Source organism: Oryctolagus cuniculus, chromosome 8, assembly GCF_964237555.1.
Source record: "Oryctolagus cuniculus chromosome 8, mOryCun1.1, whole genome shotgun sequence".
Taxonomy (NCBI): Eukaryota; Metazoa; Chordata; class Mammalia; order Lagomorpha; family Leporidae; genus Oryctolagus; species Oryctolagus cuniculus.
Window position 1 is genome coordinate 40,916,324 of NC_091439.1, and position 17,960 is coordinate 40,934,283.

The following is a 17,960-nucleotide window of genomic DNA, read 5'->3' on the forward strand; positions in this document are numbered from 1 at the left end:
AGAGAAAGAGGAACATTGTCCTTTTCAAAGCTTTTTTTTTTTAAGCTTAACATATTCATATAAACTGATTTATGAGAGCACAAGTGGAAGCAAGGACAGAGGATGAATTTCCTCAAGCATATTCCTGGTGTCCTTATATGTTACTCTTGATTCAGAGCTAAGGGTGTGTCCTCCAAACGCTCGGGGCATGTTCCCATAATTCTATATTATGTGCCAAGGTAGTCATCATCCCCTGAAAAGTAGCAGTGTCTGGGAACAAGTTATCATTCTGAAATAATAAAGGCCATTCATTTTATTGACATTTAAAATGCATGAGAACATTTATGACCAAATGTATATATATTGCTAAACAAGAGTATGTGGCATTAATTACCGATAGTGCTCCAGGGAAGGATATGTTTATACTGTCATGAAGCAGATTTTTCTTTTAAGTCAAGGATGTTTGCATTTGGTGGGAAATTATTGTGTCAGTTAATTTGATCTGGCCTCTGATGACATCTTTCTGCAACCGTCTACTTCCTTCTGCATGGATTGCATTTCATTAACATGTGATATTATGTTCTGTATCATGCTGGTAGAAAGTTGTGTTTCATACTGTAAAATATTTTGTTTTAGACTTTACTTGGCAAGAAATAGCTATCTGAGTCAGGTTTCATTTGAAAACAAATTTCACTCATAGCAATTATTCTATCAAACAAGACATAATGATCAAGTAACTATGTAAATTGCATGCCTACAAAGCCAATATAGTATTACTACTATTAATATTATTGACAATAATGACAAAATGATACATTCATCCCTGCACTGGGATGAAAACTCCTTGGCTCCTCAGTATTTTTACAACACTTTGCAATTGGGTATTTTCATGAGGAAATTGAGAATCCTTATGATTGTTCAGAATAAATTGATTCACAGAGTCTTTCTAGATTAGAAATGCAATCGTCCTACATTTACAGGTAAGGTGAATAAGGAATTCACTATGAAATGAGTCACTCCGAAATCCTCAATCCATATAGCAGGGTCAACTAATCAACTATCAACCTCAAGTACCAGAGCTTTACAGGCTTAAAATTAAAAATGAGTTTTCCAACACTGCATCACTCCATTAATATAAGCTCAGCAGAAAATGAATTGGAAGATGTTAGAGTTGGCTAAGAACATGAAATTTTCCTGTCATATCCTTTTGGTTCTTGTTCCAGTGGTTCCACTTGCTAACTGGAAAAACTCCACCTGGTCTCCAAACACTTTGAGATTCATCAGAGGAAACTCTCCACTTCCTCACCTGTAAGGTTGACTTAACAGTGTCTCCCACATGTGCACTGGTGAGAAATCTATGAGGTGATGTGTAACAAAGGGTTCATTATAATGTCTGGTGAGGCAAGCCTTCAACACAATTTTATTGCTTAGATCATCTCTTTTCATCCTTCTCTTTTGACCCACATACAGGATGTTTCCCTTATCCAGATGCATGGGACAAAATGTGATTCAACTCCTTGATTTTTTTTCAGAATAGACAATATTTGCATCTATTTAATTAGATATCTTGAGGCTGGGACCCAACTCTAAGTATGAAATTCATTTGTGTTTTATATACACCTTACACAAATAGCCCGAGGTTAGCATCATACAATATTTTCTTATTAATTTTGTGTATGGAGCAAAGTTTAAGGTTGTGGAATTTTCCACTTACAGCTTCGGGTTTGTGCTCAAAACATTTCAGGTTCTGGATTTTCAGATTAGGGATGCTTAATCTCAATAAAAAATATTTCCCACTTACTACTTAAGAAATTGGTATAAAATTCCCTTTGGGGATTACATTTATATAGAAATACTTAGATATGTAACTATTTTGTTTAGCTGTTATCAGGGAACAGAGTCAAGACTAGACATAGCCCAAGCTTCATGATCACAGTTTAACGAAAGGGGAGGTGGCATAGACACACATCCCATCTCTAAAAACAGGAGCTACAACAATCAGAACAGTGAGTGACCAAGAGGAACTATGCTGCTGGGTCAGAGGTCACAGGTTCTTCACAAAAATTGTCCTGAAAGAAGTGAGCCCTAACCTGTAATTTGAAGGAAAGGTAGTGATGGAGTAAAAGCAAGGCAAGATCCAAAACTAACATGTGAGTTGAGAGGGAGTATCATTGGCATATGGAACACTCTCTCCCCTTGGGCAAACACTCACCCAAAACAGGTGTTCAGGACCCTCATTCTACCTGATGATATCCAGTGGTCTCAAGCAGTCACTGAGTCTGCCTGGAGCCAGGAGCTGGACAGACCACCTGTGCTTCAATTTTCTTCTCTTTACTCCACTACCTCAAAATGCACCTGCCTTATATTTATATGCTGAGATATCCAATTCTCAGCTTTAGAAGTAGATGAGACTCTTCAAATATGAGTTTATTATAATTTTTTGAAAAGCAGAGAGGGAGAAAGAGAGAGAGAGAGTGTGTGCACCCATCTGCTGCCTGGCTCCCTAAAATGCCTGCAACAGCTAGGTCTGCACTGTGCCAAAGCTGAGAGCCAGGAATTCAATGTCTGTCTCCCATGTGAGTGGCAGGGACCAAGTACCTGAGCTGCTGCCTCCCATGGTGCTCACTAGCTTGAAACTGGAATCAGAAGCAGAGCCAGGACTTGAACCCAAGCAATCCAATATGGGATATGAGCATCCCGAGCTATGAGTTAACCACTACACCAAAATCTCACCTCAAGAGATGGGTATATTTACAAAATACAAATCCATATTATCCCAAACCACAGTAGTACAAATTTCGATAAGAATTCCTAAGCTATCTCAGAATTCAGCAAATGAAACAAAGCCAACCAATAAAGAAAAACCAAAAATTGAGTTTTCTCTTCCAAAAGATGAACTAGCATACATCAAAGAGATATGATAAAGACAGTAAAATACTTGCAAATATACGTATTGAAAACAGTATAAACTTAATTGTAGTATAATCTGAAATTCAGTAAGTGTTTAGTGGGGCTGGCACTGTGATGTAGTAGGTTAAGCCTACACCTACCTGCAACTCCAGCATCCCATATGGACAACGGTTACAGTATCAACTGCTCCACTACTGGTCCAGCTCCCTGCTAATAGCCTAGGAAAGCAGGAGAAGATGACCCAAGGGTCCCTGCATCCACATGGGAGACCCTGAAGAAGCTCCTGGCTCCTGACTAAAGATCAGCCCAGCCTCAGCCATTGAGGCCACTTGGGGAGTGAACCAGCGGATGGAAAGCCTCTCCCTCTGTCTCTCCCTCTGTCTGTCTGTAACTCTGCTTCTCAAATAAATAAATCTTTTCTTTAAAAAAATAAGCATTTAGTTAGTTAAAAATAACTGAAGAAAATCTTACCTTTGAAGTTATTTTATAATAGTTTATTATATGAAAATTTTAAAATCATGAAGAGTATGAAATAATCAAATGCATAAAAAATCTAATTGTCAGAATGCTTCAGAAATACAAGTGGAGATTAATATTTATGTTCAAATATTCTTGAGACTATCAACACCTGTTATCTCAAATATTACCTAGAACCAACAAGGTTGGACAAACATGTAACCATTTCTTATCTGAGAAAATCAAGAAGCATCTACTATAGGAGGAGTCTACAAAAAAAGTTCATGGAAAATGTGAATTATGAAAAAAGTATGCATGGAGATAAAGTTATCTTTCAATTCTACTTTTTCATGAACTTATTGATGTACTCTGGTATAAAGCATCAGAATTACAGAGGTTAAAATTACAAAAAAAAAAGCACATGTGTATTTTTCTCTTTGAAAATGTTTTTATAAAAGAATGTATATTCTTAATTTTAAAAGACAGATACAAACCACCACTCTGAATTTAGTAATTTCATTATATACACATCTAGCAGCTTTTAGTAGGCCAAGTTAAGAAATGAGTATAGTAGGATCAGGCGTTGTGTGCAGTAGGTTAAACCATTCATGGGATGTCCACATCCCATACTGGAGTGCCAGTTTCAGTCCTGACTACTCTGTTTCCCATCCAGCTCCCTGTTAATGTGCCTGGGAAACAGGGGATGGTGGCTCAAGTACTTGATTTCCTACTACCTACAGGGGAGACTCTGATGGAGTTCCTGGCTCCTGGTTTCCTTGCCCAGACACTGTGACCTCTTGGGGAGTGATCAAATGGATGGATTCTGCTCGCTCTCTCTCTCTCTCTCTCTCTCTCCCTCTCTCTGCTTTCCAAATAAATAAATACATAAATAGCATAACTATTACTTATTCCTACATTAATAAATAGTCACTCACAGGAAGCAAGATCAACCAATAAGTGAGAGAATAGCAATGTCCCTTAGGCAGTAAATATATTTGTTCCCTAACATCTGAAAGCCTCTAACTTGTTTTATTTTTTAAAAAAGATTTATTTATTTGAAAGTCAGAGTTACACAGAGAGAGAAGGAGATGCAAAGAGAGAGAGAGAGAGAGAGAGGTCTTCCATCCAGTAGTTTACTCCCCAGATGGCCACAATGGCCGGAGCTATGCCGATCCGAAGCCAGGAGCCAGGAGTCAGGAGATTCTTCCTGGTCTCCCACGTGGGTGCAGGGGCCCAAGGACTTGGGTCATCTTCTACTGCTTTCCCAGGCCATAGCAGAGAGCTGGACAGGAAGTAGAGCAGCCGGGTCTCGAACTGGCACCCATATGGGATGCCGGCGCTTCAGGCCAGGGCATTAACCGCACTGTACCACAGCACCAGCCCAACTTGTTTTAGAAGCATATATCCATTTTGGCCGGCGCCGCGGCTCACTAGGCTAATCCTCCGCCTAGCGGCGCCAGCACACCGGGTTCTAGTCCCGGTCGGGGTGCCGGATTCTGTCCCGGTTGCCCCTCTTCCAGGCCAGCCCTCTGCTGTGGCCAGGGAGTGCAGTGGAGGATGGCCCAGGTGCTTGGGCCCTGCACCCCATGGGAGACCAGGAAAAGCACCTGGCTCCTGGCTCCTGCCATCGGATCAGCGCGGTGCGCCGGCCGCAGTGCGCTGGCCGCGGCGGCCATTGGAGGGTGAACCAACGGCAAAAGGAAGACCTTTCTCTCTGTCTCTCTCTCTCACTGTCCACTCTGCCTGTCAAAAAAAATAAATAAATAAATAAAAGAGAAGCATATATCCATTTTACATCCCAGAGTTAAAATATAAGTCAGAAATCATAGGTAAAAATGTGTGAAGGTAACACAAGCCACCTCTTGAAGACACTGTTAGATTTCAGATGGCCATCCCCTTGCCTTTGAAGAATGAAAATGAGGAGACACCCATCTCCAACACTTCTCTTCTGTGAGTCTACTCCATGCTAACTGTGTATCTAACATATATAGCCCCCTCTGGGTAGATACAAACACGTTGTGACTCTACATCCCATATGGGCTCCGGGTTCTGTCCCAGTCGCTCCTCTTCCAGTCCAGCTCTCTGCTGTGGCCCGGGAAGGCAGTGGAGGATGGCCCAAGTCCTTGGGCCCTGCACCCCATAGGAGACCAGGAGAAGCGCCTGGCTCCTGGCTTCGGATCAGCGCAGCGCCAGCCGTGGCGGCCATTTGTGAGATGAACCAACAGAAGGAAGACCTTTCTCTCTGTCTCTCTCTCTCTCACTGTCTGTAACTCTACCTGTCAAATAAATAAATTTAAAAAAAGAAATTAGAACACAAAATGCCCAGCATAATATAAAGCTATGTAAATACTGGCTATGTGGTATTGTTTAGCAAATAATGACAAAAAAGTTATGTACATGTTTGATAAATACCTTTTTTTCTTTTTTTAAAGAGAGAAAGAGAAAGAGAGAGAGATAAATGAGCCAGACAAAGAGAGAAAGATGTTACTCGTTATGTTACACCCCAAATACCACAACAGTTGTGGCTGAGCCAAGACTGAACTCCAAGGCTGGAACTCAATTCGGGTCTCCCACAAGAGAAGCGAAAACACAGTTACTTGGGCCATCATTTGTTGCCTCCCAGAGTGTGCAGACACTGGAGTGAGGACCTAATCCTGGACTCGATCCCCGGTGCTCTGATATGGGATTACAGTGTCTTAACTGCTTTGCTAAATACCACCTATGAGGCACAATTTTTTGATGAGCATTTGTAATCCACAATTGGTTGAACCCACAAGTGCGGAACTCATAAACACAGAGGGCCAGCTACGTATATATGGAGGAATTTAAAAGTTCATGGAATTTATGGTGCTATGCCAATACTACTCCATTTTTATTATTTATTTAATTATTTTCATTTTTATTTAAAAGGCAGGAAGACAAAGTACCAGAGATAACTCTCATTTGTGGTTTGTTCCCCAAATACCTGCAACAGCTAGATCTAGGGTAGTCCAAAGCCAGGACCTAAAATTCAATGAAAGTCTCCCACATAGGGGACAGGAACTAAGTATTTGAGCATCACCAATGGTCTCCCCAGGATATGCATTAGCAGGAAGCAGGAATCAGACACAGAATGGGAGATGAAATCAACCATTCTGATACAGGATGCTGGTGTCCCAAGTGGCCTCTTAACCACTGTGCCAAGTGTGCAACCCATGTACATAACCTTTTTTTTTAAAGATTTATTTATTTATTTGAAAGTCGGAGTTACACAGAGAGAGAAGGAGAGGCAGAGAGAGAGAGAGAGAGGTCTTCCATCCGCTGGTTCACTCCCCAATTGGCTTCAATGGTCAGAGCTCAGCAGACCCAAAGCCAGGAGCCTGGAGCTTCTTCCGGGTGTTCCATGTGGGTGCAGGGGCCCAAGGACCTGGGCCATCTTCCACTGCTATCCCAGGCCACAACAGAGAGCTGGATTGGAAGAGGAGCAGCCAGGAGTTGAACTGGCGCCCATATGGGAGGCCAGCATTGCAGGCGGTGCTCTTACCCTCTCTGCCACAGCGTTGGCACTGCACATAATCTTATAATTCCATTTTGTCAAAAAATTTTTGTGTGTACGTGTATGTTTGTATGTGTATAAATGTGTTATATGCATATACATGTAATTGTGGAAAATAGTGATTCTCTCTGGGGATTGGAGTTATAAATGAATTTGGTTTGTTTCCTTATTCTTTATTTTTTTTATTTTATGCAGTTAACATCTTTTACTTACATAATAGCAAATAAAAAATCTTGTAAATTAGTACTGATGGAAAATGAAAGTGTGAAATAGTTTCCTTCTGGCCCACTCTTTCACAGCTGAAAATATACAACACAGGAAAAAACATATTAAATGCATTAGAATTTAAGAGGTCAATAATAAGCACTAAACCAATAAAAAATAAAATTGTATTGTAGTTGACCTCCTTAAATTAGAATAACTAAGTATGTCATACCATGAAAAAAATCAACAGAGTTAGAGAAAAGTTCCGTATGTTATTATTGACTTTCTTGCTGAATTTCTGGATGATCTTGGGCAAATCATGCTGACAGTTACCATATTCCTAAAGTTAGGTCGGAGGAGCAGATGATTTCTGAAAGCTCTTTCAATACTAATATTCGAAAAGAAAATCCTCTTACTTTGGGTTGTACCCTGGACATCCTAAAGCCATGGAACATTTCACACCACTTTCAGCAATGGTATACAAGTTCTTCTGGGCAGAGACTGTGTCTTGCATAAGTATTTGCCCTTTAAATAAATTTCCATCACATTATAACATCTCAATAAATATTTGCTAATATTTAAATCATTCTCTTAGGTACATTCACTTTTTCCTTACCGCAGAAAACCTGTCCCAAGTTATTCCCCAAAACTGATTGATCCGTCTGCACAAATAGAAATGAATAATCTGGTCTAGGTCTATTACAATTGAATTAATTGTTGCAAGACACAGTGCACAGGCTTTGAATAAGTTGTTCTCATGTTCTCTCAACATGAAAGAATGTGACTCCGAAAAGCCACCGAACACCATTGTTCTCAGGCTCTATTTAAGCTGTAAGACATCTTCCATGTTGGCTCTATTGCATCCATCTTTCTGGTTTCTGTCTCTCTTTTGTTCTTCAGAGGAACATAAAATTGTTTTGGTAGCTTAATCAGCTTCAGAGGCAGCCAGAGTAAGAGTGCTGGTTAAAATGTTCGGTCAGCACATCTGTCAGCATGTTCCCAGTGGAAAACAAAAGACCAGGGCTTCAATCACTGCTTTAGGAGCAAGCAAGCCAAATGGGTAGCTAGAGTAACTCAAGACTGGAACCCAAAGTAGAAACCCAACAGGCAAACCAGACAGATGCTACAGAGAGAAAGCCCATCCTCAGAGAAGACAACTTCCCAGGTGACCGTGACCACTTACCATGTATTGCTTAATACAGTAAAAATATTCAGTAAAACTAAAAATATTTATTTAAGCAGAATTATGTTTACTTTAGAAAATAAGGTTCAGAGAAAAGATCAACTATTAAAATAGATGGAGCAAATTATTTTAAGTCAAAAGATGCACCCACAAAGAGAATAAAAAACATGAAGGCAATTTTAACTGTCTTCTGGGACTTCGGTATAAGAAATATGGGTGCATTTGATACACCACACTGAGTATATCATAATGGGCTTTGGTTTGGAAACCTTTGGTAGTTTAGCCATAATGAGCTATGTAAGTCAAATCAGAAATTCCCCAAAAAATCTTTTGTTTAACTCTTAGCTGTGTGTGGAGAGTCCAAGCACTGTTATGTGTGTATGTGAAAGATACCATGGTTTTCTTTCACATACTATCATTTATAAATTCATTTAAGTATTTGTAAATCCAACTATAGAAAAAAATATATAATCTTATGTGCCCATCTAATAAATGCACATAATGACATAATGTGGTAGCCACATTATGTTGTGAATATATGTGTCTATTATATGGCATTCATAAGAATATAAAATGTTATGAAGTAGAGTATACCTAAGTAATCAACTTTAGAATATATTTCATGTAAGATATATGCAATGTGGAGAATATTACTGATCCATCACAGTGCAGTTACAATGCTGCGTCTTCCAGGAACACCCCCAGCCCATCATCTGGAAGTGATATCTTCCTCCTTTAAGCTCCCTCAAAGTCTTATTTGCATCTCCCCTCTCCATATTCCCACAGTTGTGTTGTGTGTCACTAGGATTAATTTGGGTTCACTCATTTGTGATTAGACCATACACTACTTGAGAGGAAAAGTTACAAGCTAAAAATATTTGTAAACTCCATCCACACACATATTATTATCACTTTGTAAATTTTTTTGTGATAAATATGTACATTTTCCCCCTAGACAAATCTAGAGACAGAGAAGTAATAATCCTTATAACCTTTATATTTCTCTCCAGATGGAACATTCTAGATATCTCCACATCCAGTGAAGGACTCCAAATATATCAGTTACAAGGTGTCCAATTTCCACTGAGTGATCTGGAGAGGAGCAGCTCCCCATTGTCCCAGGAGTATCTTGGAATTCCTAGCCATCTCTGTGTGGGGGGTGTCACTAGAGCATATTTTATCATCCAGAAAAGAAATTCCATTACTATAACAGTCCTGGAAGACATCCATGACCAATCAATGAGACATGATGAAAAGTTTGAAGCAAAACAAAACAATAAAATAGGGCCACGATTTCCACCTGGATTGAAGCTCCACCCTCTGAGAAGTAGAAACCTTGTTGGTACTCAAATTAGACATCAGTGGAGGAAGGTAGGAAGAGCATTGGCAGGACTGAGTCAGAACCTCTATCTCTGGTAGTTCTATTTCATGTATTTATTTGAGAGGCAGACAAAGAAGTAAAACTCTCATCCATAATTCACTCCCCAAATGCCCGCAATGACCTGGGCTGGGCTGAGACTAAAGCTGGGATCCAGAAATTCGTTCAATTTTTCTCCTGTGGGTGGCAAGAACCCAATTCCTAGAGCCATCATTGTTACTTCTCAGGGTCTGCATTAGCAGGAAGCTGAATCAAGAACCAGACCAGGTACTATAACATGGAACACAGTTGTCTTAACTGCTAGGCTCAATGTGCACTCATCACTTGGTAATTCTTGACCTGCATAATAAGATTTGATATGCTGGTACTCAGGCTGTTTTAAATTCATTTATTTTATAAATTGAGAGGTAAAACTCTCTGTGTTCTGAGGTTCCTATAACTTGTAAGATTCTGTGACCAGGAGTCAAATTCCCTTAAGCTTCTTGGAAACTATTCAAATCTAGAGTATTTTATAAAGATTTGTTTATTAATTTGAAAGGCAGATTTACAGAGAGGCGAAGGCAGGAGAGAGAGAGATTTTCCATCTGTTGGACCATCTGTTGGTCCATCTGTTGGTTCACTCCCCAAATGGCCACAACAGCTGGAGCCCGGCTGATTTGAAGCCAGGAGCTTCTTCTGGGTGGTTGCAGGGGTCCAAGGAATTGAGCCATCTTCTTCTGCTTTTTTTCTTTTTGACAGGCAGAGTTAGACAGTGAGAGAGAGAGAGAGAGAGAGACAGAGAGACAGAGAGAAAGATCTTCCTTCCATTGGTTCACCCCCCAAATGGCTGCTACAGCCGGCACGCTGCGCCGATCCGAAGCCAGGAGCCAGGTGCTTCTCCTGGTCTCCCACGCAGGTGCAGGGGCCCAAGCACTTGGGCCATCCTCCACTGCCTTCCCTGGCCACAGCAGAGAGCTGGACTGGAAGAGGAGCAACTGGGACAGAACCGGCACCCCAACCGGGACTAGAACCCAGAGTGCCGGCGCCACAGATGGAGGATTAGCCTAGTGAGCCGCGGCTTTCCCAGGCACATTAGCAGGGAGCTGGATTGGAAGTGGAGCAGCTGGGACTCTAACCAGAGCCCATATTGGATGATGGCAATGTAGGCGGCACCTTTACCCACTACACCACAGTGCCAGCCCCTAAACAATATTTTGAGGATTTTTTTAAGCATGCTGAGTCTGAAACAGATAAAATAGTCACAATGATAATAGTGACAATTATATTAATAAATAATATTTACTTATTAGGCAAATATTTGTGAAGACCTAGTTTATATCAGGTTCTTCCAGCAATGAGGATACAGCAGAGAATAAAACCTACCTGGCTTTATGAAGTTTATCTTATAATTCATGGAGATTTAACATATAGGCTTTCTGCCTATGATAAGAACCTTAGAGAAAATCAACACAAAGATCAGTAAAGAAACATGCCAAAGGGTATTCAGCACATTTTGAATACTTTTTCAGAAGTCACATCGTTTATACAGATCCTGTCATTTCATCCTAATAATCCTATGGGGAAATTTCTTTCTTTTTGCATATTGTACAGATGAAAGAAATGGGCACAGAGACATCAATTAAATTTCCCAAGGTCCCATACAGATAGTAAGTAAGTAATGAGATCAGATCTTGTGCCCTATCTGTGACATGGCACTGCCTTCCTCCAGATAATATTATGGTGCAATTCTGAAATGATTCCATCAACCAAAATAATCACACATATTCTATACATTTAGAAATACTTCTTTACCCAAGTGTGTCAATCACTTAAAACATATTGAAAGCAAGTCAAGAATTATAGAAGATGGCACCTGCCACATATGATTTTGACCTAAATCAATGCATCTTGAGCAACATTTCAAAAGCAGTACGAATAACCACCATTAAAATATTAAAACTGGGTAGCAAGAACAATTATTCCCAAAGCTCCATGTTGTGTTCTTCAATCTTCAACAGCATGCTGCTGAAGTGTTTGAAATGAGTGGACCTCAGAATAGCAAAATCATCTTTGTGCATCAACCCAACTCAAGAAGGTAGTGGTCATGTTTCAGTGAAACATGGGAATTCATGCCAGAAGCCATCATGGAATCAGACCTTGCATTAAGCAGAGACACATACAGTGGAATGGGTAAGAGCATAGAGTTGTTATTTAAATAAATATGAATCCAAGTTTGCTCTGTCATTACTTCTACATTCTTAAGCAAGCCTACCTACTTCTGTGAACCCTAGTTTCCCTATCTTTAAAAAGAGTAACAACAAAAGTATCAATATTATATTTTTAAGGATTAAAAGTTAATGTGTGGTGAAGGCTTAGCATAGCACTAACACATAAAAATGTAAAATAAATGTTATTTATTAATCTTACTACCATGAATGAATGTGCCATCTTGAAGAAAGGAGATTTGAATACTCAGAGGAATAAAAGGCCTGACACTTAGCACAATGCCTAATGCTTTGTTTCAAAGAACGCATTCTACACATGAGTGTTGAAGGAACTATTCCTCTTCCTTCTCAAAGCGCTGCTCAGGAATAAGTTTAGACACTAACAGTTAACAGTAGCAGCATCTCCAAACAACAAGGGCAATGACGTCACCAACTTGTTTCTGTACAGTTGTATAAATAACCCAACTAATGAGTGTCTTACAAGAAGAAAGAATGAAGATGACTCCACTGGCATGCAAAAATATGCATATAGACTCAGCCCCTTTGTCAACTCACAATAGCCGCTGATTATGTGATTAGGTCTTCTCATCTGTGTTTGGATGACTTAAAGGCACTTCCCAGCAAGTACACTCATAATATTAAAGCAACGTTCTTTCCCAATTTATGCCAGATTTCATCCGGTCATATCAACAGCCCATATGGCCAAAGATAGCAACCCCTTACACATGGTTTCCATGGTGTTCATGTGTTTCTACCCTAAACAGACAGATGCAGATTAAGCAATGCATGTCAATCCCATTAGGAGGCTGTGAAATGGGCAGAAGTTTGTTACACACTCATGCAATCACACACATTGTGAACATCCTGTTTATTTGGCTCGTCCTCTGATGATTGGCCGTGGTGTATCAGCACATTACTGACAGCTGGGACTTCCTCCAGTGGAACATGCCTTTCCTATGACAAACATCCAAAGAGCAACGGGAACATGTGTCTGCCCACTGTGTCCATACAAAGCAGCCCAGTCCCTCCAAAGGCAGAACATATTGGGTGCTTGGATTTCAGGGAACACCACTGACAGGCCCCCAGGGACCTTCAGAGGCCGAATGAGATAATACATTCTTGGACCTCTATTTCCGGACTGCTCTGGGCAAGGTCAGAATGGCAAACAGCCCACTTCCACAATATCAGATGTTACGGTAATTCCTTGTAGCTAATGTGTAAGAGCAAAGGAATGCCTTCAAACCTCATCTAGGCCCTGTGGAATCTGTTGAAAATGCATGACAGCTGTGGGCTCTGGCGAGGCTGTCTGTGAATGTATGAGATTTGGAAACAATTCAAAGCTAGAAATAACTGTACAACTCATATCCCTACACCACTCTTCCCTCCCTCGCTTCCCATCACTCATTTCTCACACACTTTACAGCAAGGTTACCAGCTCCTTCTCATGACATTCAGGCATCCTTCGTGCCCAGGAACCATGGGAAACAGCCTCCATACAAAAAGGAAGATGTGAAAAGAAGAAAGAAGCAGAGGTGAGGGTGGGGGCAATCAAATGAATTTCATAAGGCACAAGAACAGGAAGTCAGGGAAGAGTCTTCTTTTTTTTTTTTTTTTTTTTTTTGCTGTATATAATTGGGAACTGAGAAGCAGCAGCAATCCCACACACTTGTTTAAAAGCCCACCTGCAGTTACAATCATCATGGAGCCCTCACATGATTGATAGAGGCCCTCATTTTCTTACACTGGATCATTTGCAAAAGCTTTTAAACTTCTAATGTGTATCATGCCCCTTGCTATTTAATCAAAACAAGGGTTTGCATGCAGTGCTTCTAAGATCAGCAGGATAATTAGGGGAAGGAACTGAGAGGAAGGGAGTCCATTCAAAGACTGGTTTTCTGAGTCAAAATGATGAATAGCCAACTACATTATTGATTCTGACCTCGGAATTCTTATTCGTGAAATTTTGGCTTAAATGTCCTTTCAAGATTCCAAGATCCTCTGTAGGCTGCTTCATAAATAATGTGACAGCCTAGGAAATATCACTCTAACTTCTGCTACTGTTACATATATTTCAGATCTACCTCTTGGCACAATCAGATTGCTATGGTAGCTTTCCCTTTCTGCTTAACCCCAGGTCTGTCAGATGGTAGCTGTGTCAGTCATTGACAACAGAGACTCTTAACCCATCTGAACTGGAGTGCCATTCTGCAAAGACTGACAGACTTAACTGCCCAAGACAAGGGCTATAAGACCAAATAGCTGCTTCTACTAACACTAGCCCAGTTCCCTAAAAGGAAACAAAAACACATGTAAAACATTTTTAATAAGTAACTTGGAACATAGAAAACAATGTAAAGAGGGTGTGGCAAGAGCTCCCTACAGAGAACTTTACAGGAGGCTGTCAGGCTTCTTCTCATTGGCCAGCTGGACTTGAGTGTCTAGAAGCAAAAAGAAACTTTGGCCATTCTGGCACTAAATTGTATAGCACCCAACTCAAAGAAAAGACCCCTCAAAGAAACTCCTGTGGGGGCCACACTCACTCACTGAGGGTCATTTATTCGTACACAAAGGTCACTTCTAACTGTTGGTGTTGTCTGGCTCCCAGAGCACAGTGGACTAGAAACAGTGCCCTGAGGAGTCCAGAGTGTTGACAACAAGTGGAAGCACAGCTGGGCAGCTCATGGCAAGAGAAAGAGCAATGGCTCAGCAACATGATTGCCAGGACATTTAAGAAAGCACACCCAGGACATTACAACATGGTGCAGAACAATAATGGCTACATGATGTTGACCCTGTCTCATCCAGGAAATAAGAATCCAAGGGCGGGTGTTAAATGCAGTGGTGAAGATGCTGATGGAGACATTCCTATCCCATATAGGAGTGCCTGGTTTATGAATCAGCTCTGCTCCTCATTGGATCCCTGCCACCCTCTGGAAGACCTGGATTGAGTTCTAGGCTCCCGGATCCAGTCCAACCCAGACCTAACTACTGCAGACATTTGGGGAATAAACTGGCAGGTGGGAACACTTGCTCTCTTCCTCTATCTCTCTCTCCTTCTCTCCCTCTTTCTCTCTCTCTCTCTAATAAAATAAATTTTAAAAAAAGAATTCAGGGGCACGTGCCATGACCATAGTGGGCTAAGCCTCCACCTGTGGCACCAGCATTCCATGTGGGCACCAGTTCGTGTCCCGGCTGCTCCTTTTCTGATCCAGCTCTGCTATTGCCTCTGCTATTGCCTTGGGCCTCTTCACCAGTGTAGGAGACACAGGAGAAGCTCCTGGCTCCTGGCTTCATATCAACTCCAGCCATTGCAGCCATTTGGGGAGGGAACCGACAGATGGAGGACCTATCTCTCTGTCTCTCTGTCTCTCTCTCTCTCTCTCTGTGACTCCACCTCTCAAATAAGTAAATAAAATCTTTTAAAAAAATAGAATCCAGAGAAGTATACAATATGTTTTAGGTGTATTTATATGTAAACAATATAATTATAGAAATTTTAGTACTTTGCAGGAGGTGATTTCCCTTACGTTTAAAATGAATATGCACTTCATTGTCTCCAAATAACAGATTCTTTTAATTGATGTTTAATACAAGACACAAATAAAAACCTACTATCATTGTCTCCTATTCTTCTTATGCTCATACTACACAAGATTTACATTGCATGGCATTATCTTCATATAAATATTTTCTAAAGAGCTTCAGAAATAATCTACCATGAAAAGAAAACTAAAACAATGGAAAATTATGAGGTTATCCCTCCATACACGTGCACGCACCCATACAGCATCAGGGACATGATGGACTGAAAAAGGATGTGCCCTCCATGTCAATTTCACAGGGGAGAGGAGGGGGTCGCAATGAATTGGTCACTATGCTTTTTCTCTTTTCTGGATTTCACATCACTAAGTCTTCCTGTGTTGAAGAATTCAATTCAGTTCATTGAAATTCTCATGCCTTGCCGTGACGTCAGGGCAATACACCAGCTTGGCTCTCATCCTCTTCCTACAACTCTACCTGTCAGTAAAATCCTTTCATAAATTCTACAATGAGCACCTTTGGGATTTTCTACTAACACCATATCCCTTCTGGAAACTGCCCTTCTCCCGTTGTTTTCGTGTCCTAGGACTGCCATAATAAATCACCTAAACCAGAGTGGCTTATTACAACAAACTAATCCTCTCGCAGCTCTGGATGCTGGAAGCCAGGAATCAGGTTGTTAGCAGAGCTATGCCCCCTCTGTGGGCTGCAGAGCAGAAACTTACTTGGCCTCCTCTGGCTTGGGCTAGCACAGCTCCACTAGCTGTCTACATCTGCATGTGGGGTTCTCTTCTGTTGTGTCCATCCCTTTTTTTTTAATAAAGACACCAGTCATTGGATTTATCACCCACCAGAAAAGCCAGCAAGATTCATCTCAAGATCTTTAATTGATTGCATCTGCAAACACACTGTTTCCAATAAAGTCACATTGTGAGATCATGGATGGACATGAATCGGCAAAGGGAGCTGCAGCTCACTAAGTCCATGCACATAGGTACCACCCAAATCAGCTATGTTTACAGCATGAGTCTATACCTCTGCCTATGTATAAATTTGCCAACCATAAACATCTGAGGAAACAAACTGGTCCTTGCTCAAAAGCCATGCTTCTTCTTTTCTTCCCTAATCTTAGATACTGATTTCCAAATTGGCGGGTGAAAGAGGCAGATAGTTGCCTTCCCAAGCTCCTTGCAGCCAGGAGTGGCCTGGCTTCATGGGACTCAGTTCAATCACTGAGACAAAAAGAGGAAATGAAACAAAGGCTTCATTTACTAAGAAGCTGAGGACCTCACACTCACCATGCCGCAGGCCAAAGTCCTGTGCCTAATTTGGTGTTTTAATATTTTTTTCTGTTTATCTTAAAGAGGATCCTAAAAATTACAGGCATTTGGCTAGCAATTAAGATGCCAGTGGAGATGGCCATATCCCATATCAGAGTGTTCGGGTTTGGGTCACAGCTCCAGCTTCTGATTCCAGTTTCCTGCTAATGCACACCTTGGCAGGCAGCAGGTGATGAGCAGAGAAGTTGAAACCCTGCCACCCACATGGAAGAACCAATGGGGTTCCCAGCTCCTGGCTTGACCCAGTCCCATTCATGTTAGGCATCTGAGGAGTAAACCAGAACCAGTGATGGAAACTCATTCACTTGCTTTCTCTATCTCTTAAATAAATAAAAATAAACAAATAATTTTTTTTAATTCCCAATTATACTAAGTTCAGGTCCCACTAAACCTGAAATGTAGTGTTTCCCTCTGAAAAAAAATAGAATGACGCAGAGAGACAATGCTCTTTTTTGCTTCCTTTCCTTCTGCTTCAGATGCTGAAGTAGCATATGATTATTACAGTGTCTGTGGTCATCTTTTCATGAGAGAGTGCTAAAAGAATCCAGGATATTCTGCCCTTTGGCATCATTTAGCACCAAACCAGCATTGATATCACCTCCCTCCAAACTTCCTCTTATTTAAGAAAAATATACAGTAAAGGGTAATTTGGGTTTTCTCCATTGCACAGCAAAAACCATACTATCTATTGATCTAGCACTTGACCTAGGCAGGCAAAATTAGTATCTAGCCCTGAATTTTTGGACTAGAGACCCAAGAGTCATGTAAGTGTTACTCTCTTGCCTGAAACCACCAGATTTTTGGTTATCTCAATTCTTGTCATATGGATACAACTATATGAGAGGCCACCCTGTAGCAGTGTGGGTTAAAGCCCCGGCCTGCAGCACAGGCATCCCATATGGGCACTGGTTCAAGTCCTGGCTACTTCACTTCCAATCCAGCTCTCTGCCATGGCCTGGGAAAGCAGTAGTAGATGGCCCAAGTCCTTGGACTCCTGTACCCATGTGGCAGACCCAGATGGGGTTCCTGGCTTCGGATCAGCTCATCTGTGGCTGTTGTAGTCATTTGGGAAGTGAATAAGTGAATGGAAGCCCTCGCTCTCACTCTCTCTCTTGCTCTCTCTCTCTCTCTCTCTCTCTCTCTATATATATATATATATTTATATATATCATCTCTATCTCTATCTCTATTTCTGTCTCTATCTCTCTCTGGCTCTTACTGCAACTATTTC